Source organism: Microcebus murinus, chromosome 10 (assembly GCF_040939455.1).
Source record: "Microcebus murinus isolate Inina chromosome 10, M.murinus_Inina_mat1.0, whole genome shotgun sequence".
NCBI lineage: Eukaryota > Metazoa > Chordata > Mammalia > Primates > Cheirogaleidae > Microcebus > Microcebus murinus.
The window spans coordinates 37,935,249-37,961,892 of record NC_134113.1 but is presented as its reverse complement, the minus strand read 5'-3'; the positions used below and the strand labels follow the sequence as shown (position 1 = coordinate 37,961,892).

At 32.7% G+C, this 26,644-nt stretch overlaps 1 protein-coding gene across 2 annotated transcripts in view; it reads left to right on the top strand.

The window, feature by feature from the left end:
* Window positions 1-26,644, top strand: part of SYT1 (synaptotagmin 1) — a 521,150-nt gene that overhangs the window by 152,657 nt on the left and 341,849 nt on the right. For both annotated transcript variants that reach the window (XM_076007147.1, XM_076007145.1), the window contains exon 3: window positions 15,018-15,077. The gene's annotated coding sequence lies outside the window, so the exon portion shown is untranslated. The remainder of the gene's footprint in view (window positions 1-15,017; window positions 15,078-26,644) is intronic.

Here is a 26,644-nt window from a genome sequence, read left to right as displayed (position 1 = left end):
ACACTACCAAATTATTTTACTGTATTAATCTTCTGAGTGTGTCACTGTTCTCTTGTGAAAGCTGAATTTGCTCCTTGTTGCCTTCTGTGACCTCATTCTTAGGTTGTCTATGATATGATCCAACCTATATTCCCAGTCTTATTTCTCTCTCCTCCCCATACTTACTTATTCTTCTACCACACCAATGTGCTGTTTAGAATCCAATCATGCCTAGTGCTTTTTTTCTTCTATAACTGAATCACTTCTGTCAAAGCTCATGGAAAGAACGATCAGCCTCCAAAGATCACATGCCATTAGGGCTTCTGCTATTCAATTGGGCTTTAGGCTGCATGAACAGATAACTCATCATAGTCTACCTTGGCTAGAGTTAAGAATGGGCTTAATTCCCTGTCCCCCACTTCATCTTCTGTATTAAAATTTTTTGAGAGCAGAAATTTCTTGAGATTTCTCATTTTTGTATTTTGAATAGTGTTTGGAAAAATGCTCTGCCCAGAGTATTCTATCCACAAAATATATTGCGTATATGTTATAAATGAATTGCACCAATTACTTTAAGGCTATCACAAAATAAAAACCAAACAAAAATAGTTATTTAAATGGGATTACATTTAAATTAAGTGGAATGGTAAGTACTGTCATCTCTACTTTGTCTTAGAAGTATACATACATTTTCTTTAAATAATGACTAGACTTAGATGAGACAAGTTGAGTTTTCCTCAGTTTTATCTCACGTCTCCAGTAGAGTGCTTCAATTCTTCTTATCGCCAATTCTCACTCACTTCCCACGACCACCATCTAGACTTTTGTAGTCATTGCACATTTATATATATTCCAGAAAGAATTAAATGTGTTATATTTAAGTACAAAATAACCATGCACCTAAAATTTAAAAATCGATTTACATAAATAATATCTATTAAAATCACCTTCCTTAATAAAATCTAGAGTAGTTAAATAATCATCAAATAGTATTGATTATATTGATATTAACTATTAATGCCACAATTTTTTGATTACTACTGTGTTAAAAGTCTATTACTTAAAAAGTCAATAAGAACATTCCCTGACTTAGTAAAAGTAACATGTAAATTATATTTTATATTTCATGTAAAGACTTCTGATTTTCAATTTTAAATAACAATATAAAATTTGAGGTTGTTTTAGATTGTGCCTAATATGTTGATTGGGTTTTCAATGTTAATTTATTTTCTTGGCATTTGCATCTTTTCAATAAAGGAACATGAACATTATTCAGCACAGAAACAACTTCTCAGGATTGTAGGTAATCAGTTAAAGCTTGTCAAAATATGCAGGAGGATTTTATATTTGTGCCATGAATAGCCCTAAATCACCAAGTCAATCATCTCTTACTCACTGTTCAGGTACTAATTCTTGATAGTACCCTAACATGTAACTTTCACATTAAACACATCACGAACTTAATCCTGGCTCTTTCTCATAGAACTCAAAAGAAAAGTGAATGAATGTATAGCTAATGAGCAAAAGGCTAAGGTTTGAGGAGTAGCAAGTATCAGACTGGGAGAGAGGAAAAATGAGAGAGTAAGCTATAATAAGCTATGATATTCTCCTTTTGGAATTCCTACTCATGGGAAATGGCTTGAGTATACACCCACATATGGCAAAGTATGTCCTGAACTCCTTTTTTGTTTTTTCCTGTTGATGGTCATAAGGTATACTTAATTATGTAAGCTGCATGTAGGCCTTTGGAAAATATATAGGTTATAAGCCTATATAAATAAATGTCATGGGAGATCATTTGAAAATTATTTTGTCCTACATAATAACTAAATATCCCATAGAAATCAAGTAACTTTTTTCATGTGCACATAAAAATCAAAAGCATGGCTGCATTAAGTCTAAGTGTTATTGTAGCTCCATGATCCAACTGTACCATCAGATTGGCAAAATAAGTTCTTAGTGAAAGTGTGCTATGTGGAAAAAGGGGACTGATTAGATCCTTCAAGAGTTTAGTTCAACAAGCATTTATTTAGAACCTTATGCATACCTGTCAGTCAATGTGATAGGAATTGTGAATTGAAGATTCATTAGACAGGATCTCTTGGTGAGCTTGCATTGCCATGGGGTTAAACAACAAAAACGCATGCCAGTGTAGTGCACTAAGTGATGTGTGATAGAGAGATGAATGTTATAGAAACATTATCTTCTACTACTTTTTATACCACACAATTACTGGCATAGTACCCTAGAAAAAATTGTTGACTGTTTAGAGGGATAGAACTTTGGCTTCGTTTGGGGCTTCAGTGTATTGACAATGAGACTGTGGTTTGTATTCAACTAGAAGGTCTGAGCCTCTCATCAACCTCTGCCAACCAAGTTTACTACTCTTAATATAGTTAGCTTTTAAGTGATTTCATTATGTTGACATTTTAGTTCATGTTACGATTGTTAGTAAAATTAAAAATCCACATGTGGTAGATGGTGTTACATAGACTCCATTAAATTCTCTTAAAGTGAATTATTATATGATTAATTTCTGATTATGCTCTATTTCAAAGATATGGAAGTAATTGTAATAAAATCAGTTTTTGTCAAAACAGTAAAAACTTTAAAGAGGAAATTACAATGCTAGGAGATTGTATGGCAAATACCACAATGGCAACACTGAAAAACACAGCAAAAATTCACTTGTTGTAGTATATAATTCCAAGAAAATTTAAATTTCAAATTGAAGTTTGGTGTCTTCAGTTGAGTTTTATATCAAAGGACCAAAAACTCAGACCCTTATAATCTCTGCCTAGAGTCCTGTTTCCCAGGAACTTTGCCTGTTCTGAGGGATTTGTCTGATATTTTTCTTGAACATATTCTTTTGTCAGTGAAAATTAGTTGCCATTCACATTAGACACCTAAAAAGTCAAAGAGTGGGAGCTGAGAAAATAGCTCATCCATGCTATTGCCTCGCTTGATCTGCTGTTATTCTATTCATTATATCATTTCATGGGTGTAATGAGAGTCTCCTTCAAACCAAGTAAAATAATGTCAAATTTTAAAGTGAAATTATATTAAACACATCCTCAAATCTCTATTGCTAGAGCGCCCAATTGCTCTTTTAGTGAAATATTTAGTATGACTAAACTATACATTTCCCGTGTAATTTATTGGATGTTTTTCATTTCTCGCAAAGAGATTCAGGTTACCTTAAAAGCATCTTTGAATTCTTCTCTGAATAAATCATTGACTTGGAATCGATAGCATTGCATTTATGCTCATGTTAACAAAAAGAATAATTTGATCAAAATTAGGTAGCTGGTTCTTTTATCTATGGCAAGCTTCTTAGTATCCCCTCCTACTGTTGGTCTTTTGTATTTATTAATCTGTTTTCATCCATTGATGGGGGATCTATAGTCTAGTGTTATGATTTCATACGTATTCCAACTCCCACACACCTAAACTAATAACTAGCTTTCAAAATGTTTTCTCAAAGGTAAATTTTTAAAATTTTACTTCTGGAGTTTTTAGAATTAAATTCTGTCCATTTGAAGAGTTGAAAGTATGACTGTTTGAATTAACATGATAATTTGTGTTTTCAAGTCACTATACAACATTTTTTACCCATCTCTCTAGTACTTAGCTCTGAACTTAAATTTTCACTCATATTTTGTAGACTCTAATTAAAAAAAAATTCTCTAGACCTCCATGGTCATGCAGTCTTATTTCCTATCCAATATAATTTTACATAAGCTATGTAGAAAGAATTGCTCTGTAGTTAAAAGGTAGTATAACAAACATTTTGTGCTTCATATACATTTATTTTGAAGGCAGTCCCACCATATTTAATCATCATATGTAGATGAACCTATTGTGTTGATTCTGGAATCTTTTGTTTGATGTTAAGAATCATGATATTCAGGCAAAAGCCCCAGGAGGACTGATCAATTTAAAGAAGTTTGCATGTCGAACATTTCTTAAAAAGCGTTCTTGTTTTAAGGCTTTTGTTCCTCTAAGATTAGATATATTCAATTACTTTTAAAAATCAAATATGCCTCAATAAATCAGTTAATCTAGTCTCTTTTCTTTGGGTATGTATTGATCTACCTCCATTTTACACGTGAAGCAATGAAGATGAAGAAAACTAAATATGAATTGTTTCAAGCTGATACATCTAATAAATAGTTGAGGAAGGTATGGGAAATAGGTTTGCTACTTTCTCATAGTCTATTCTAGCACTAGAGAGAAAATCAGGATTCAGATACAGACAGAACTGAATTTAGATCCTGGCTTTACTACTTATTAACTCCAAACCAGTTATGAACTGAGTTTGTTCATATGTAAATAGAGATATTTAAGACCTACTTCACCATTTCCTTATGAAGATAAATGTGATAAACATATGCAGTCTGCTGAATGCAGCTTATTAAATAGCAGTTATAATTTTTTAAACTATGTTGCTTCTGCAAAAAATAGGCTTATAACCTTCTACAATGAATCTTTGAAGAGAGTCATTTTCATGTGATTATAAAAGTCTATGATAACTGTGAACCAATCTATTATGGTTCATAGTTGTACACCCTTTTTAAAAAAGTATTTTATTTCTGAAGCATGCCCTTTTGATGTACCTATATGCCGATGTTTTAAGGAAAGACAGAGATAAAGAAAATAGACTATGTAAATAAGTTTAACATGAAAAATTGCTTATTTTCTATTTTATTTCTACAATTGTTTCCCACATGGATGAACAACAGTGGAGACCAAAGACCACTTACTCTAAGCTATGGTTTTGTCCTGGCTGGACTTGCATTTCTAGCTTGGCACCTTCTCATGACTGCCATCACAGGGTATGGTGCTGAACTAAACTCAGAATATAGCAAAGCACCTAAACATGAGCCAATCAGTATAGAACTATAAAAATCTCATGCAATATTCCAACATCCCACTTATTTGTTCAAGGATACATTGCTGGGTTTGAATTTGCAGCAAACCAAGGTTTAAATAGATCATTTTCTCTCCTTCAACCTTAAATGTGTATTAGAGATTTGCTATCCCACTCTCCCTACCCGACCTCCCAAAATGTTGGGAAAGCTGAGTCAACTTATTTTCATTTCTTGTCACTTCACCAACACCCTCTATCCTGCCGGGAATTATGCAGCTACTTTGGAGCCTTCTGTAAAGATTTTTGGTTGGCTTCTCCTTTCAATAAAGCCAGCAATGAAATATCTATTTTATGTAAATACTCTCCATAATCTCTAATCACTGGAGTACTAGAATTTGTATTGATCCCTATGCCCTCTGAAACTGGACCAGTTCTTTTGCATTCTCTCTCCCTGTGCCTTCCTCTTCTTTTTGAGACCCTTCTACTTACCCACCATCTCCTGCCCACAATGACACTAACTCTGCCATCAGAATTAGTAAGAAAGCCCCTCCAGCTTTCTTACAGGGATATTGTCACAGTGGTCTAGATTTGAATGTAGAATCATAAGGGACATTCTGCTCTGTTCTGATAACACCTATTAAATGGCACTGTTCACCTATGCAGTGGACCAAACTCAAGTGTCAAGGAGATTTCAAGCCATAGCTGCTTTTAAGGCTATTTAAATAGAGCTTTCTCATTAACTAACCACACACCTTTGATACCTGTATGATAAGTCTGCTGGCCTCTCTTCCCAAAAACATATGGGAGAACATGATGAAGATGGAAAACAGCAAGGCAGGGCATCACAGAAGTCACAGCATCATCAACCAGGCTTCATGACCAAGTCATGTTTGGCAGGTCCCAATCAGCATTCCTGTCCATTTTCTCAGCTCAGAGTATTTTCTGCCCATCTCCATCTATTAATTAGTGTTTATTGAGCATCTACTCATTTTAAGTACTACCTTATTGTAGGGAAACACAAATGTATGGCTCCTGGCCTCTTTTCATTGTCAAGGCAAAAGCAGCATAAATGAATCTAGGGAAAATGGATGGATCATTTAAGTTAAGTGCTGAACTGTTTGTTACAGAATATAAGTGCCTGCCAAGCTTGTAGGAGAGAAAATGCATGAGAATTCCAGTGTTGATATGGAGGGCTTCATGAAGGTGTCAGCAATTATGCCAGATGGGTCTTGAGTAAGATAGCTTTTAGGGAATTAAACATCAATGCTAAGAGTTTCTTCAGCTTTCTCTTCTCTAAGATGGGCAGTCCCAATTCTGTGACTTTGTAGTAGAAGAATGTTTACCTAAACTCCTGCCATTTTACGGCTTCTTTTGAATGCTCTCCATTTCTGTTCACTTGGGGACCCTAAATGTAGAAACAGAAAGTGTATCAAGTCACTCTGATTATAATGAAAAGAGCGGGTAAAGATTTTTACACCCAATGCCTGTATCAATAGTACATTTAAATGTCACTTTATACATATAAAAACCGTAAATCATCATTTGCATTCTCTCTTGTATATTTAAGTCTCTTTCAATGGGACTTATTTTCCATTACTTGAATTAGTACATTGATCCTTTATTATTAAGCTTTCTTTTTTTCCTTTTTTCACCATTTCTCTTCATATAGGACTCATATCGGGCTATTTTCTTCTACAAAATAATGTTCACAATTGCCCATTTTAATACACAGAACCATAGACAGATATATTTAGACCTGGACGGCACCTTGGAGAATCACCTTTTCTTACTCTCTCATTTCATAGCTGATGAAATTGAGGTCAAAATAGATGCAGTGATTTGCCTAAGGTCACAGACTGAATAGAGGCAAAGTCAGAACTAGAATTATATGCTACAAAATTTTACTTTAGTCAATATACAATATCATTTATCCAGCAAACATTTGTTTATGTGACAGGCACCGTTCTCGGGGCTGGAGGCTGACAGAGGCCCCCACAGGCACTGTTCTGCCGCTGACACACCTCTGCAGAGTTTGTCTCTGTTAGGTGTGCCTATTGTGACTTTCCACTGTACTTTTAAAAATAGTTTTATTTCTTCATGCTTTGATAGTGCTGTTATCTTCACTCAGTCCCAATTAACTTCCCCAAGCTTTTCATTTAATTAATTCCCGTTCTCCTTTTCAAGGTACACACTGGCTCTCCTGAGTTAGTGCCATCCTGCCTCATTATCATCCACCCATTCTAAAATAATTATTTTGAGTATAATGAAAATGTTAAACATGGTTGAACCCAATATGCGATTATTGTAACTCTGACTGCCAACAATTGTTTTAGTGTTGTTGATTTGTATAATAAAGTGTCACAACAGGAAAAAATGAGTAGCTCCTTCATCCCTGCCACCTCTCCCTTTTTTAAATCTTTGCGGTAAACATTTGCTTCTGTAATAATGAGGACAGGCTTGTAGACTTAAGCCTCCTAAATGGCTGTCACTGGTTAAACACAAAAGAGAAAATAGAGAAAAATTTCTCTGCCCTACATAGGAGGTGCAATCATTTGGCCTTCTACATTCATCTCAAAGAAATTCCACATTTTGTATCATTGCCTCACATGCTGCTCCTACCAGCAACACCACAAGTACTTATAGTGATCGTGAATATTTATAGAACATTTCTTTGTTTATTCTGTTACTTGATGGATTATTTCCTGCCACTGCCTAATAGTCTTCAGTTGTTATCCAAATAATTATCATTACCTTTTATAGTTACAGACAGAATAAAATGATGTGCTTAAGGAACAAAATAAAAATAGCCACTGTTTAGTGTAATATAGTATTGATATTGAAAAATGGCATTGTATTTTTAGTATCTTTAAAAGATATTTGGATAGTCTTTATTTTTTGGTAACATTTGTTTCTTTATAATTTCAAACTCTCACAAAAAGTATGAGTTCGCATATGCCCTCCATCTTAATTCACTAATGGTTTACATTTTGTCTTATATTATTTTCTCTGTGTATTCTCTCTCTTTCTCTCTCTCAATAGCTGGGTGTATATACAGTTCAAAAAATGTTCTGAACCATTTGAGAATAAGTTGGAGACATGGTATGCCCTAAATACTTTAGTGTATATTTCAGTGTTACTTCCTAAGAACAGGACATTATCTTACATTACGTGGAATAGTTATCAAACACAGGTGATTTACCATTAATATCATACCATTATATAATTCATAGTCCATATTTAAATTTCATTCACTATACCAATGATGTTCTTAATAGCTAATTGTTTTATTTCCCATTGGTCCAGGATCTAATCGAGAATCAGGCAATGAATTTAGTTGTCATACAATGCTTTATTTTGTGTTTAAAAGCTTACATTCAGTCAGTAATGACCTGGACAGTGTCCTTTTTTTTTTTTTTTTTTCCCAAGTAATCTCTGTTTTGCTGACTGCTGTTCCAAGAATAAGAATTTAAGCCAAAATATATCTAACAAAATCCCTTGGGATTAGTGATATCTGTGCTGAGGAAATAGCACATCAACCTTGTAACTGTGTTCTAACCACAAGTTTGACCATTTCAATAGGAGAGGGTCTAAAAGAAAACTCTGAGTTCATCAGTATTTTACAGTTTTGAAATTTAAACCTTGAGATTAGGAATCTGTTGCCATCCCCATCCACTCAGGGTTAAAGGGATAGTATTTGTACATGGCCATGTTGCAAGGATTCATAGTGCATGTTTTAAAAATAACCTGAAATAATATTTAGCTCAGTTGTAGATTACAGAAGGGTCAATTAAAATCAATATTTTCATCAAAATGAAACACTTGAGATATTTAAATCAAAATCTAAATGTAAATATTTGTTGGCATTCTTGAAAATAAGTCCTCTTTTTAAAAAAAATCTTACAGCTGTGTACTTTCAAATGTCCAACACTAACACGAATATAAATAGTTCTCTTTTGTCCAGAAAATGGCAAGAAAAGTATTTGTAGTATGTACAGTGCCTAAAGCAAGCAGTATTCTGCTTCATTTTGCAAATAGAATTATGATTAGAGCTACAAGTTGTAAGTAGTCTGCTTCTTAGCCAGTGTTGAAGCAGTAGAATTCCCTAAGTCTCAGATATTTTTCCTTCTTCCTGTCAAGCCTGCTTCTAAAACTGGAAATAAAAGGACACTAAAGAGTCATTAGCCTTACTGACTAGGAATGCATAGAATATTTTGTGAAAGATATACAAACCTACCTAAACAGATTCAGGTTCCTTTTAAAAGTATTAGACAAAAACATAAAAGTATTCTAGACTTGATACCAGGAAACCATCTGAGTCAGCCCTACTGACACCAATTACATTACTGTAAAGCCAAAGAGATGATGGAAGGTGCAAAATAACCCTGCCCTATTTTTGCTTTTTTTCCTCTAAAATAAAGGGAAGTTGTTTATAACATGCAACAGACAGAAATTAGCTACCGGAGAAATACTAAATGCACATCCATATTCAGAGCATAGATTAAGAATAAAATAGTTGTTTGTCCCCTACAGTAGAACAGGCTTGCCCATTTATCCTTGTGATAGATATGCATGCAAAACCAAAATGAAATCAAATCCCTGCAGATGGCTCATAAGTCAGAAAAACTGTTTAATCCTTTCACTGCATCCCCTTTGGGAAGCCTGCCCCTTGGTAAGTAATAATGTACAATATGTATAGTGTCAAATACTCTTTTTTTTTTAAATAGAAAGCCTTTGTTTTCTTTAACAGGTTTTTCCCTCCATATTTCTTATAAAGAGCTCTGTGTCATTCTATTTACCTTGATGTGTATGCCCATAGATTCTTACTGTAGTTTTTGTTTTAATAAGAAAAGTGTCAGCATACTAAAACTATCTATAGAAATCTTATCTAAAATTGATTGTGGCTCAAAGTCATATTTTAAGAAGCAGTCAGGCAAATCTAAGTGCATTTTAACATTCCTCTTCCTAATGGATTTTACTAGAAAACAGTTGAGTTTCAAACAGGAATAAAATGAAAGCAGTCCTTGGAGGCTTAACCATTGAACAGATGCCGTAAATGCAGCTTTGGAAATATAGCTGTCACTTCAGATCTTTTCCGCTGAGTACCTATGTGAGCCGATAGCTAGAGCTGCTGGAATTATAATATTTTTGTAGTTCTGTTGAAAAGAGAGGCTGAGAGAAGTCTTAAAAACAGAGAAACATACCTGTTATGAACCTATTTTAAATATTTCATTCTTTCTTGGTTTTCATTCTACCTACATTTTTTAAAAATAAAAATGTGAGAACTTACATAAAAAGGTACTTGTCTCTAACCCTGTGAAATTTTTCATTTATAAGTTGCTAACATGTAAACCTAATAAAAAATTATTGATGTCTTTATTAAGGTAATTTTTGATATTAACTATTGGGAAAGATTTAATTTTTCTACTATATTAACTGAAAATTGTTCTTTATGCAGTGATACACCATTTTTCAACTAACTACTGATGAATTTGTAACATATATGTACATATATACAGATATGTGTATATATACACATCTACCTATATATCTGTATTTATATATCTGTATATATATATATATATATATATATGTGTATGTTTATCCTATATACCAAAATAGTTAGTAGGTTATATATAATCATTGATTAGCTTCTGAAAATAGGAAAATATTTATAACATATTGAAGTATTCCTAACTTTAGTGAAAAATATAAAAGTAATATGGCCAACTGTATGTTGTCAGCAAGAAACACACTTCAACTATAAAACACACACATGATTGAAAGTGAATGGATGGAAAGAAGATATCGCATGCAAATGTAAATCAAAGAAGAGTAGCAATAGCTATACTTCTATCAGATGAAATAGATTTTAAGACAAAAACTGTACAAAGAGACCAAGAAGGTCATAATATAATGATAAAGGGGTCAATTCAGCAAGAGGATATAATAATTCTAAATATATATGTGCATCTAAAACTGGAGCAACCAGATATATAAAGAAAATATTATAAGACCTAACGAGAGTTAGACTCTAAAACAATAATTGTTAGAGACCTCAACACTCCATTTTCAGCATTGGACAAATCATCCAGACAGAAAATCAACAAAGAAACACTAGACTTAACCTGCACTACAGACTAAATGGTCCTAATAGATATTTACAGCACGTTTCATCTAACACCTGTAGAATACTCATTCTTCTCCTCAGCTCATGCATTATTCTCAAAGATGGAACATATGTTAGGCCATGAAACAAGTCTTAAAAAGTTTAAACAAATTGAAATCATACCAAGAATTTTTCTGACTACAATGGAATAAAGCTAGAAATCAGTAACAAGAAGAACAATGGAAAATAGGCAAACACTTGAAAATTAAACAGTATGCTCCTAAATGTTTAGTGAGTTAATGAAGATATTAAAAAGGAAATTTAAAATTTTCTCAAAACAAGTGAAAGTGAAACCATAGTATATCAAAAATCTTATGGGATACAGTAAAAGCAGTAATAAGAGGAAAGTTTATAGTAATAAGTGCCTACATCAAAAAAGTAGAAAAGCTTCAAATAAAAAACTTGATGCAGCTAAAAGAACTAGAAAAATGAGAGCAAGTCAAACTCATAAATAGTAAAAGAAAAGAAATAATAAAGATCAGAGCATAAATAAATGAAATTGAAATAAAAAAATACAAAAGATCAGAGAAACAAAAAGTTGATTTTTTAGAATATAAGCAAAATTGACACACCTTTAGCCAGACTACAAAAAAAGAGAAAATACCTAAATAAATAAAATCAGAGATCAAAAAGGAGACATTACAACTGACAGTACAGAAATCTGAAGAACTATTGGAGACTACTGTGAGCAACTATATGCCAATACAATGGAAAATCTAGAAGAAATGGATACATTTCTACAAATTTAACAACCAAGACTGAACCAGGAAGAAATCCAAAGTCTGAATAAACTAATAACAAGTAACAAGATAGAAGCAGTAATAAAGTCTCTAATCAAAGAAAAGCTTGGGACCTAATGGTTTCACTGCTAAATTTTACCAAGCACTCAAAGAAGAACTAATACCAATCCTACTTAACTATTCCAAAAAATTGAGGAGGAAGGAATACTTCTAAACTCAATTTTACTAGGCTTGTATCACCCTGACACCAAAATCAGACAAAGACACAACAAAAATGAAAATTAAAAACTCTGATGAAAAGAGATGCAAAAATTCTCAATAAAATAGTAAACAAAGTGAATTAAACAACACATTAAAAAGATTATTATGATCAAGTGGGATTCATCCCAGGGATGCAAGGATGGTTCAACATATGTAAGTCAATCAATGTGATACATCATATCAACAGAACAAAGGACAAAAACTATATGATCGTTTTCAATTGAGGCTGAAAAAGCATTCAATAAAATTCAACATCCTTCATGATAAAAACTCTCAAAAAACTGAGTATAGAAGGAACTTACCTCAACACAATGAAAGCCATATGAAACAGACCTTTGCAAGTATCATACTGAACAGGGAACAACTGAAAGCCTTTCCTCTGAGATCTGGAGCAAGACAAGGATGCCCACTCTTACCACTGTTATTTGACATAGTACTGTAAGTTCTAGCTAGAGCAACCAGACAAGAAGAAGAAATAAACGGCATCAAACTAGAAAGGAAGAAGTCAAATAATCCTTGTTTGCTGACAATATGATCTTGTCTCTAGAGAAACCTAAAGATGCCACAAAAAAACTATTAGAACTGGGACAAAAACAACATACAAAAATCAGTAGCATTTCTATATGCCAGCAATAAACAATCTGAAAAAGAAATCAAGACAGTAATCCCATTTATAATAACTAGAAATAAAGTAAAATATCTAGGAATACTCTTAACTAAAGAAGTGACAGATCTCAATAATAAAAACTATAAAATATTGATGGAAGAAATTGAAGAGGGCACCAAACAATGGAAAGATAAGCCATGCTCATAGATTGGAAAAATCAATATTATTAATATATCCATACTACCCAAACAAGTCTACAGATTCAATGTAATCCCCATCAAAATATCAATGACATTTTTCACAGAAATAGAAAAAATAATCCTAAAATTTATATGGAACCACAAAAGACCCAGAATATTAAAAAACAAACTGGAGAAGCTCCATTACCTGACTTCAAATTATACTAAGGCACTATAGTAAAGAAAACAGCATGGACCTGGCATAAAAGCAGACACATACACCATTTAAACATTATAGAGAACTCAGAGATAAATCTATACATCTATAGTGAACTTATCTTCAACAAAGTTGCCAAGAACATACAGTGGGGAAAGAACTATCTATTCAATAAATAATGCTGGGAAAACTGTATATCCATATGCAGAAGAATCAGACTAGACACTTATCTCTTGCCATATAAAAAAATGAAATCAAAATCAATAAAAGACTTGAATGTAACACATGAAACTACTAAAAGAAAACATTATGGAAATGCTTCAGGACATTGGTCTGGGCAAGAAATTCTTGAGTAATACTCCCAAAGCACAGGCAACCAAAGCAAAATTGGACAAATGGGATCACATCAAGCTAAAAGGCTTCTGCTCAGCAAAGGAAACAATCAACAAAGTGAAGAGACAACCTGCAGAACGGGAGAAAATATTTGCAAACTGCCCATTTGGCAAGAGATTAGTAACTAGAATATATAAGGAGCTCCAACAACTCAATAGGAAGAAATCAAATAATCTGATTAAAATATGGGAAAAGATATAGATATACATTTCTCAAAAGAAAACATACAAATGGCCAACAAGTATATGAAAAAATGCTCAACATCATTAGTCATCAGAGCAATGCAAATCAAAACTGCAATGAGCTATCATCTCAATGCAGTTAAAATGGCTTTTATCAAGAAGACAGGCAATAACGAATGTTGGCAAGGATGTAGGGAAATGGGAGCCCTCATACACTGTTGGTGGGAATGTAAATTAGCATATCTACTAAAAGAACAGTATGAAGGTTTCTCAAAAAACTGAAAATGGATCTACCATATGGCACAGCAATCCCACTGCTGAAAATATATTCAAAATTGGTTAATTCAGTATATTGAAAAGATATTTGCAATTCCATGTTTATTGCAGCACTATTTACAATAGCCAAGATTTGGAGTCAACCTAAGTGTCCATCATTGGATACATACACAATGGAATATTATATATCCCAAAAAAGGAATGAAGTCCTTCAATTTGCAACAACATGAGTGGAACTGGAGAACATTATGTTAAGTGAAATAAGCCAAACACAGAAAGACAAATCTCACATGTTCTCACTCATATGTAGAAACTAAATATTAAAAACAATTAATCTCATGGAGACATAGAGTAGAATGATGGTTACCAGAGACTAGAAATGGTCATTTTAGGAGGGAATAAAGTGGAGATGGTTAATGGGTGTAAAAATATAGTTAGATAGATAGAATTAACAATATTTGATAGTATAACAAAGTGACTATAATCAACAATAAGTTAGGGCATATTTTAAAATAACTAAAAGATTTCTAACACAAAGAAATGATAAATGACTGAAGTGGTGGATATACCAATTGCCCTGATTTGATTAATTTACATTGTATCCCTGTATCAAAATATCACTTATACCTTATAAATATGTACAGCTATTATGTACCTATAATCATTAAAAATTTTTAAAGATTTTTAAAGTAATATAGGTCATATAAGGTTAATTTATCATAATCATATTGATACTCTATAGTATCAGGCATTTTATTGACTGAGAATTTTGTGATTCCTTTTTTAATGACTATAATAATGTAATATTCTCTAATAATATCTGCCTTGATTAGTATTGTTCTAATTTTCAAATTGAAACACTATATTTTAGGAAGCATAATTTATTTTTCAAAAAACTCAGTACATAAACTATCTACAGATTCTTGATGTATAGCCCTCTAAACAACTTTAAATTCTAACCTTTCTATCTGTGTTATACTATATATACTGTATATTCATGTATGAAATTATTTTGTATTTGAATGTATATATTGCAAGATTTTAAGTCAAAATATTACATAATATAATTAATATATTCATGATAATCTGAAATGATTCTGAACTATGTGTAGTCAACTAACCATTTTACATGTTGTTTTCCTTTTAGAAAAAAAAAATTGTGAAAAAAAGAAAACAAAGAAAACATTCCAGAATTCCTAAGAGAACTGTAAGTACTTTGCTGACACAATAATTATTATAGATCTTCTGTAAAATTAGAGCTTACAAATGTCTTTTATAGAAATATTCACTTTTCTATTTTCTAAGATAATAAATGAGTATAATAAGCAAGTGGAGCCTTCTATAATTCAATTTCAATTTACTGGAGTAAACTGAAAATCATTTGTCCTATAATCCTCTTACATAAGAGGGCAAAGTAATCTTTGTGATGCATCTATGGAGCAGAAAATGTTTATGCTGACTCCATCTTATCTTTTGACTAGAATTGTATCATCTTAAACTCTAAAGCAAAAAGCAGTGATAAGTTAAATTAATCAAAGTGCCTTACTTTCTCTGTATGTGATATGAAATTTAGTTTGAACAAAATTTTAAATAGTATTTATATGCTTGGTTTGTTTATAGTCATTGAATTGGAATTATTAAAAAATGACAACGATCTGCAGACTTAAAATCTATAGCTTGTTCTCCTCAGTACATTTTTTTCCTAGTCTTCTCACAACTTAACTATTAAATGTTTTTCCCTACTTAGCTATTATTTGATATTGATAATAGTTTTCCTAAGTATGCTTTCATTTAGTATAATTAAGTACATCTTGATGCCATCATTTGTGATAGAATTGGTGACATTATAAAGATTTCCAATATGCAGACATATATAAATTCTGAATATGCAAATATCAAAAGCAATAAAACAAAGAGGCAAAAGCAAAATCCATATTTATAACCCACGTTGTATCACTTTTGGTATCACTGAGTTTGAAAAGGCAGTTCTCTAAAATTTCAAACAGAAATATTAGAGTAAAATCTAATGCATTAATAATATTAAAAAATACATCTTGAAATATATCAAAATAGACTGAATTCAAAGGACAGGATATGGATTTGATATAAAAAGTAAAATTAATAGATAAATTTTCTAAGATGTATACAAATTATACTTACATAATAAAAATTTCCTAGCCCGCAAAGAATTTTTGATGCACAAATCACATCTTAATTTTGAATGATTAAGTATAATTAATCATGGTTGTGATATATAAATGAAATTTATCTGCAATCCATATTATTTGTTTTTGAGGTGTGAGAGGGGCAGGGAGAACAGAGGTTTCTTTTACTTGCCTGTGTGAAGATTATTCACATGCAGCTTAACTTTACAAAGAGCATTCTACAACATCCTCTCTGTTAGAGTTACAGATAGCCATACACTTGAAATTTTTAAATCAGAAATTTATGAAATCTATAATTTAAATTTTCACACTTGGAATAACTGCTTCTTGATTTAAAAAATAGTCTTCAAATATATGAAAGGCTGTTTTGAGTTTTTGGAGCAGGTTATGGGCATGTTTACATAGTTCTGAGTACAAAAATAGTTTGAAGAATCAGATTTTTCTATCATATATAACAATTTTTAAAAACTTTGCCAATCTCAGTGAGTTGCAATACATGAAATAAATAAGAAATTTCTTTTTGACATGGATTTTTTTTCCATTATCTTGCTAACCTAACAAAATAAACTACATCATTCAGGCAAAACATAAATATTTCTCATCATCTAGAAGATTAGACGCTCTTAAAGTTTTGTTTTTATGTATATAATTCAGTTTTTAAACATAATTTCAATTCTGTGTATTACTCATTGGAAAAAAGGTTGATTGTTGGTGTGACCTACATGAATTCTTTCATTCAAAATGTAATTTTCATAATTGTATTGAAGTAGGATTTAGTGTAGTATATGTTGAAGGGATCTCATTCAAGTAATGAGATCTTCTGTTCATTTCAATAATCCTACAGAAAATAATACACATGTTTCCAAGGAAGAAATTTTTTCTCTTCTTGGTACATTTCTGTGGTTGGAGCAGTTTTTCTTTCAGATTTGAATTGTCTATTAACAACTATATGCTAAATCACTCATAAATAGCATGCAAAGAAAAATGACTCTTACTTCAAGCCCATATAATGCAAAGTAAAGTTTAATCCTTAATATTTTATCAAATATTTATGAAGAGAAATACTCTGAATTAAAGGAAATTGTTAAAAGTGACTACTTCTTGTTTTTTATCAGTAGACTATGCCTGTGTTGCTAGCCCATGAACAATGAATGAGCTTTTAGAAATTGTATTTGATCAAAACTTTATAAATGAAAGATTATTAGCATAGGAAATTTGTACAAGCCTCTTATAATTTTGCTTTTAAACCCATAGATTTAAAACAAATTGGTAATTGATTAAGATATTACTAAAATGTGACTAGAGAAGTTTAGAGCACATTGCATTTCAGAGCTCACAAAAGGATTTTATGTTTAAGAAAGATAAGAGATAGAAGATAAAAGATAAAAACATAAGGTATATTCTTATAAGAATATAAGAAAGAGACCACTGGAAAGTTTATTTTAAAATACAGTTGGCCCTTGAACATCAGAAGGGAGAGTTGAAGCACCTACCCCCATGCAGTCCAAAATTCTACATCTAACTTTGTACTCCCTCAAAACTTAATTACTGACAGCCTACTGTTGATCAGAAGCCTTATTGATAACAGTCAATTAACTCACATTTTTTGTTATATGTATACTATATTCTTACAATAAAGTAGGCTACAGAAAAAAAATATTCTTAGGAAAATCATTTTAAAATGAAAATATATTTATTATTCATCATTGGAAATGGATTATCATAAATGTCTTCATCTTTGTTGTCAGCACGTTGAATAGACTAAGGAGGAGGTTCTTGCTGTCCCTGAGATGACAGAGGTATAAGAAAATCTGTGTATAAGAGGACATATGCCATTAAAACGCATGTTGTTCAAGGATCAGCAGTAGTTATTTTCCTCTTGATAGCGGAACATTCAATGGTACATTCAAGAACCTCATGAGTCTGCTTTCTGTAGACTCTGATTACACTGGATAATAATAATATCAAAGGGGATGTATTTTTAAAAATCATTTAGATATTCAGGCACCCTTCTTGGAAACTAGCATATTCTCCTAGATTTTCTGAACCTCTTTAAATACAGTTAGAAGTTGACTTTCTCACTCAAAGTGTAATAATTATTAACAACCTAGCTTTCCTGGCAAACTAAATAGAGCAAGGAGTTTTCAGTAAGAATGATTCTAATGGAAAGCAGATTTTAACCAATAAAATATCTTATAATTCATAGAGAATAAATGTTATCTGCAAATATCCCTTACAAATTTTATTTTGTCCATCCTTCCCTATTTGAAGTAACAAGACCCTATAATCAAAAATTGTGTCTATGTATATGTATGTGTGTGTATAATAGTGGCGTAGAGCTAGGAGATAATTTAGAATCTATCTAGTCTAATATTTTCATTTTATAGAGATTGCCTCTTCTAAAAGTTTCATTTATACAGGGCCTGATAGGTCAAGTCATTTACCTAAGCTCTCATATCTAGTGCCATAACTGAGAAAAAATCTGTCCTAATTAACCACCCATGACATTTTCTATCTGCCGTATTGACTGAAAGGGCTGGTATAATAAATGAGAGTCTCAGAACTATTAAGGAAACTTTTCCAAATTTAAACTTCTTTTGACCAAAACTTTAATGAAATTTTATATAAATAATTATTTGCCTAATATCTACCTATTTAAAATTTTATTTTATATACTTCATAGGGATGATGTTTATAGAGGGAATATATATGCATACACACATATGTATATACACATACATATATATGAAACTATATATATGTGTGTGTGTATATATATAGAGAGAGAGTTAGATAATCTGAGTTTTGGCTTCATCCAACCCCCCTTCTTATAGCAACAAATCTAGAGCATAGAGGAAGGTGATGACATTCAAGATTACACAACTAAATACTACTGGGCAATAATACGTAACAATAATACATACATACAACCTGCCATCAGCAACAGGTAAGCAGTTACCTCATTGATTCTCTATTTTCTCATCTGGACAATGAAAAATGTCTGCTCAGCCTACTTTCCAAGGTTCTTTTAGATCAAATTAAATATATGGGGATATCTACAGTGTTATTCTATTACAAATTGTGGTTATTTTATCATTATATAAAAACATGTTACTGTAAAAAGAAAGTCTTTTTGGAAAATTTTTAGAGTACAATGTCTCATTTTACAAGAGTGTGTTACTGATAAAACCAAAGCTGTTGATCGATGTCTGTTTTGGATAATGTCATCCAGAAAAAACATTCCTTCTTCTTGAGTTTATAATTTATTCTTAACCCTGATCAGTGGTCTCAAACACAAGCCTAAAGAGTTTATATATAAAAAGAAGGGAGTTAAGAAATGAAAGAGAACATTTATCGGGCTCTTCTTTGGAATCAGGTGTTCTAGTAGACATAGATTTCAATTTATTTAATTATCAAAAGAACTCTCCTATGTTATCATGGTTTTACAGATGATTATAATGGGGGTTGAAGCCTCATAAAGTTAGCAGCAGTTTTGCAAGTTGCTCAGGTTTTTTGCTTATCCATTTTATGTTTTCATGTAGCAGTGACAAGATTTGCTATAATATCTCCTGGGAAGTTATTTATTTTTTGTTTGGTATGTAACATTTGAACTATAAAAGATTTAGTCTTGGATGTTCCTTCTCTTTTGAACTTTAAAATATCTTTTCCTATATTTAGACAAGGTTTTCTTAATGCTTTTAAATTATGTTTTGGAACATCATATATGTCATAGTACTCATGATATTATTGCATTATATAATACAACAAAATGTTTATTGATCTGAATAGTGCCTATTAACATAATTCTATGAAAAATGAGTTTACACAATTGTATAATTATGAATATCTATATTGTTTCCAATTGTGATAAGAACTGAACAATTATCAATGTGTTTTATAATAGGCAGGGCCAGATTTGTCAATAAATACAGGCCATCCCCAATTTATGAATGAGTTATATAACAAAATTTATTTTAAGATGTTTGTTTTCCATTTTGTAAGGTGGATATTTGCCCAGAGTGGTCGCACAAACCTGTCAAAACCCACAGCTCACACTGAACCACAATATTTATAGCACTGGGGATGGTGACTGTATGAATAAGAGGGAAACATGGAGCAAAATGTTTCTCCTGATGCTCAATTGACCCTGCCCAAAATTTGAAAAATAACTAAAGCTGGCTTTTCACAGAACAGTTTTGCACCTTTGCTTTTTTCCCTGAAGTAATTGTTCCCATCTGATACTCTGCAGCTGCCTTTTCTTTAAAGTGGTTTTGGCTTCAAATTTCCTAACCCAGCTTTTCTCCTGATCAAAATGCTTCAGTACAGCTGGTATGGGGAAACTTCTAAGTAAAAAAAAAATGACTGGGTCAAAGTGTTCACACCAGACCTGCCTCCAGCATCTCCTCTGTTTTTCCCTTTCCACTCCCCTGGCCCACAGTTGTTAACTTAAATAAAAAATGACTTAAGGATTTTGGGGCAGTATGAGGTCCTGGAGTGATAAACATAGGTTGTATGGGTGGAGGTACTTGGGGACAGGAACCAAGACAGAAGTGGCTCCAGTTTTAAATGCAACATCCCTGCCCTGCTTTTAACCTGTTACATTTTCTTCCAATCCTCTACTCAGAAGCCCATAGTTTCTTTATTTTAATACCTATGAGTTTTCCCACTGGGTATTGTAAGGCTTCTAATGGAAGCCCTGTCAATGAGGTGTTACAGGTTAGAGTATATCTGTGCTTCTTCGTTTCTATAATGTAAAATTTAAATGTAAAGTACATGATTAAATAATATTGTTTATATTTTAATTTTAATTCCTTTAAGTACCCAAAATATAAAAACATCCATTATGAAGTAAATATTTTTAAGTGTTCCTTCTCTATGACAGAAATAATTTTATTTGTATTATCTATATCACTCCTTGTATGTGAAGAAAGTAATCTTCCAATTTTAATTTTTAATTTTTATAATCAGATGTGAATATAATTAATATGTTTTCCATAGTATTCCCACTACCAATGAACAAACAAATGCTGTGCTCTTTCTGTGTTGACATCAACCATTACGGAAGTGGTGTACTGAAGCCAGACCAGACCTTTGCACCTGTTATACCAAGCTATTGTCAGGTGACGCCAGCCAGCCTATGCTTCTGATCTAGGATTTATACAAACAACAGCAAATCCATTAACTGAACGCTTTGCTCCCTGATGAGCCCTTCTCATGTTATTTCATTGCTGTGAAGTGCTTATTCATATTCATATTTCATAAATGAGACTGAGATTCAAAAAGGCAAACTAACTCACTCAAAATAACATAGCTTACAAATTTTCAGCCAGATGCAGACCCAGGTCTATATAATGCTAAAAATCTGTTCTCTTAGACATGCAAACTGTTTCCATGGGCTTAGACTAAAATAATATCTCATGGATTTCTCTTTGCATAAGAGAGTGAGCTCTACAAGTGTGGTAGGCAGATCATCTTCATAGCTCAGAACCTGACACAGCGTAGGCGCTCAATGCTGGTTGAACCAAAGAGATAACTTTTTCACTCAGATCTATCATGGTAGTAGCTTTGTTCTTTGTTCTCTTATTTTTCCCCTCACAAAAGTTAGATTAATCTATGTCCCCAAGTGCTCTGTAATAAAAAGCTTTTGTTTGCAAGAGCTGTATCTTTAGCCTTATAAAAATCTGTAGTTAACTTTTGAGTTTCTTTATGGTAGTAAAATATAGATAACATAAAATTTATCATTTTAAGCATTTTTAAGTATACACCTCAGTAGTATTAAGTACATTCATGCTGTTCTGCAACCATCAGCATCATTTGTCTTCAGAACTTTTTCACCTTCCCAAACTGAAACTCTATAGATATTAAACAATAGCTCTCCGTTCCACCTCTCCACAACCCTGGCAACCAGCATTCTACTTTCGGTCTCTATGAACTTGACTATTCTAGGTACCTCACTTAAGTGGGATTGTATAGTATTTCTCCTTTGGTAAGTAGCTTATTTATTTAATATAATGACAAGGTTTATCCATGTTGTAGCATGTGTCAGAATTTCCTTCTTTTTAAGGCTAAATAATATTCCATTATATGTACATATCACATTTTGCTTTTCCAGTCATCCTATAATTTATTGAATAATGTAGTTGTCTAAAGTGGAATCTTATTGCCCATTCCCTAAAGAAAGGATATGATGCAAATATATAAAACATAATGAGCTCATAATTTATAGGACATCTCTCTTTTTATATCATAAACCCTAAAGTTAATGATGGAAAACTAGCTCAGTTTAGGCAATCAGCAAAAGAAATAGATGGGTGTAATATAATTTAGGACTTATGAGTCATAAATATGCTGCATTTTAACTGCTCAGGCTAGAATTACCCAGTCTTCATTTGATTATCTGTCTTTATACATTGACTGTTCTTTAGAAGATTTGTGAAGCTAGGAGTACTTAGATTTGTGAAGCTAGGAGTACTTCTAAAGTGCCATTTCTATAAAAAATAAATAGAATAATAGAGAAGGAAGCATTGATTCAAAATAGGAATGTAAATTTATAGTCTTCAAATTTTCTATTACTATAATTTAACTTCTAATCTGTGTATTATGGAATATTGTTCAAGAATTACTGGCTGAATCTTAATGAGGAAATAATCTATTCTTTAGTATTAATATTTTCAACAGATGTTCATTATGTGCTTACTAATAATTTTATAGCTAGCATTTATTAAATTCAAGATACACACTGATGCACATATATTATGTAACTTCTAATACATAAATGTTATCCTGAAAGGTACTGAAAGGTTGACACCATCACCATTTTACAAATTAGGAAGCTGAGGATTAGAAGGGTCACATGACTTTCACAGTTAATAACTGGCAAAGTTGGAATTTGAGAGCAGGACTTATAGATACAAGGCTGTTGTACTGTCACCTCACACTTGCCCCTACATGCCATGCATGGTGCTGGGCAACCAAAATGAACAGGACAGTCTCCACCCTGGAATAATTCACATTATAGTGGAATAGATAGACATTTTTAAATAATTACAATATAATAGCATGAAAATAAGAAGTGCTTTGGAAGCCAGCAAGTGGACATAGCTTAATACTACCTGGAAAGCTTTACAGAGGAAAAGGTGTTCTATCTTGACCTTACATGACTTACTTCCATGCTGGTTTTCCATTTTAATTGGTGCATAATTTAGTTAAGCACATGGTACCACCGGTTAAAGTTGAGGCTGTAATGAGATCATGAAGGTTAAATTAAAGTGTTTGAAGTTTATCTCTTAGCAGTGGAAAAGTGTTTTAATGTTTTTGTCCTTGTTTTTTTCTCCTTAATCTCTGATTCTGTAGAAGCTCTAGTAATAGAGTAAAGTAAGAGACAGAAAAAAAAATAAGTTAAAAAATTGTTTAGTTAGCTTATGCTAGCTTATTTTAATGTCCCTGCATTACAGAAATGATTAAAGATTTAAACATATGACCTTGTATCTTGTTCAGAACCGTCACATCTCTCGGGTGCGCCTCAACAACACGATCCATGATAACGTTTCATTGTTATTTTCTGACCTGTTGGGTGAAGCACTAAAGCCTGCTTCCCCAGGTCTGTGTTACTTAAGTTACTGCAGTGAGGAAATTTCACAGAGCTGTCATGCTTCTGGTTAATACAGTTTTGTGTTTTGCTTTGGAAAGACAATTCTGATAGTGTCCTATTGATTCAGATGTTTTCTGACAGAAGCTGCCTACCAGGTTTGCCTTCATTGACTTTTCAATGTTCTGTTACAAATAACTTGCATGTACAATTTGATATTGAAGAGCCCAGAAGGTTCCCCACTGTGCACGAAGTGGTAGCAGCCCTGAGCCATGGGGTGGTGAGAGCTTATTATCATTCTGAAAATCACCCACTTGTCCTGGACTGTTGCCATAAAAGAGTTGTGTTTTCTCTGTTACTCTCTTTTCTTCTCCTGCTTATTTTATTCTTCCAGACATTCCAAGGCACCTTTCATCCTTTAAAGGTTTGAACTTTGTTCTTAGAACTCTCCCACATTGACTGAAATTTGAAATATAAAGTCATGGGCATTTTCTGATTTTTTTTTTAACACCTAAAATATAGCTTGAATTGCAAGTACTTGTTTTGTTATAACAATTTAAAAGGAATCTTTTTGTGGGATTTTGCTAAAATTGTGGATGGTTAGAGATGTCTGTTGTAATCATAATAAAAATAACTACTGTTTATTGAATGCCTACCATTTGCCAAAATCTTTGCTTAGCAATTTTCATGTTATCTAAATGTTGGCAATTCTGCAAGGAAGGTATTACTCTATTTTGGAGATGAGGAAAGCAAGACTCTGAGAGGCTTTTCTTAGTGACTTGCCCAAGATAAGAGTAATTACTTCTATCTTTCTAATTGTGGTTGACTTTTAGTTATCAAAAATGATCATAACATTATTTGGATTTGCAGAGCACTTTATATTTTACATCACAGTGAGGAGGTACCACTTCTAACCTCACAAAACTGGTATCTCTATTTTACATTTCATCTTACTCTTTGTGAGACCATCTGAAGGCTCTCGATTCAAAGATGGATAATAGATTTCCTTGCTGAACCAGGACCCTTTGTTAAGTTGGCATCATTTGTAATAATGGATTAATTTCTACCACTACTAGTTTATATTTTATCAGGGGAGAAGGCAGCTGGAGAATTTGCCTGTTGGTGCCCTTGAAGAGTTCATGGGATTTTGCTTACCCAGACAATGGTTGCCTGAAGCAAAAGCATAATAATGTTTTTGAGACCACACTGCTCTGCCCCTGAAAACTATGTAGGAAATACTTACATAACCACTATTTCCTGCTGTTTCCTACGAGGATCCCAGCCTGCAGCATCTCTGCCCTGTGCAATCTGTCTCCTTATCTCCTTATAAACCAAAGCATAACATCTATTCATATACATGAATAAACATGGGGGGAGGAAAATCTTACAGTATTACAAATAAGGTAATATGATAATAGGTAATAAATACATTTCTCTCTCATCATCACCAATGTTTCCAAAACCCAATGACATAAGATTCCCTGACATAATTTAGGGATGGGAAGTTGCAATTCAATAAAGAAAACAACAAGCAAAAAGGTTGTTAGATTAAACAGAGGAAAATCATAAAAAAAAAACAGGTAAAACAACACATACATTACCCTCTAACCCCCATGGGAACGCGGAACCAACCTACTCACCATTCTGGAAAGTACCACATTCTTTCAAATATGACAGCTTTGACTCAGGAGTCTGGCCCCACTTTTTCTAATCTCACCTCCTCCTAAATGAAGTTAGTTTCTTCCTCCCCTGGATTCCCAGATCACCTAAAACATGCCTCCACTTCAGTGCCCATCTCCTCCACTGGATGTGAATGAAATGAGCCTCTTCCTCACCCCAGCATGCCAGAGAGCAAGCCAGCACTTTGAGGGCAAAGTTTAGCACGTAGTTGATGTGATTCTATTCGTCCCAGCAACAGTGCCAGACCTTTTGCCAGTACTGAGTGCTAACCTCAAAGAATGTTTAAAGAAAGGAGGAAGGAAGAAAGGAAGGCTAGCCATATATGTAAATAAAAATGTCATGATTTGGTTTATGACATAGTAGCACATATAAAACCTATTGTTTTTGTTCAGCAAAGAAATCTATTTTGAAAAAAATAAATATTTCAGAGGGATATTTACCAGTGGAGATTGAGGGACATAGTTTTATGTAAGACTATAAATCTATTCTTAGATGTTTTACTTCCCACTAATTTCAAAGATTATTTTTCTTATTACTAAAATATTTCCACTTTCATATATGAGAAGATAAAACCTTTGCTCACTCCTTAGCTAATAAATTTTAGACACAGACTCTTTTATGTCTTTTATAATAGGTGAATCAAGACAAAAGAATTTTAGTTTCCAATCTTCAAATTATTATACTGCTTTAAAATATTACTGAATAAAGCAAAGCCCACCATAAATATGTGTGTGAAGAGGTGGGGGTTTTTTTTGTTTGTTTGTTTGGTTTTTTTTTCTTTTTGGTCCCTCTGAGGCTGATCATGCTCATTTATACCAATGCTTCTGGTAGGAAATAACTACTCCCCACACATGTACCATGTACTGTTTGTTCTTCTGCCCAGGTACTCTGTAGCTTTAGTGTCTCCCTTACTTTTTCCCCTCAAGTCTACTCTCTTCAGTGCCAAGAAAACCCCTGATTTTATATCACCTTTGGTCTCTCTGAGGCTGATCATGCTCATTCTATTGAGCTCATTCTATAGACCATTCTATTGCTCTTCAGGCATCCTAATTAGATACTGAATGGTAGCATGCATATCATGTCAGAGGAGATTTTCTTCTGCCACTTGATCTCAATTCTGGCCAGACCTTGTGGGCAGAAAACATACCAAATGATGTTGATATTCTCTTTTCCTTCCTATCTTTCTGCTACTGAAAAACAAATATCCTGAAAAATGACTGTTATCAATAGTTAGCAGTCACTGCAGGTAAGAAGATAAATAGGAAAATAAAAAATCTTGAGGAAAAAAAGTCAGAATGATTTTGAGTATTTATCATAGTACCTTGAAATCCATCATAATCA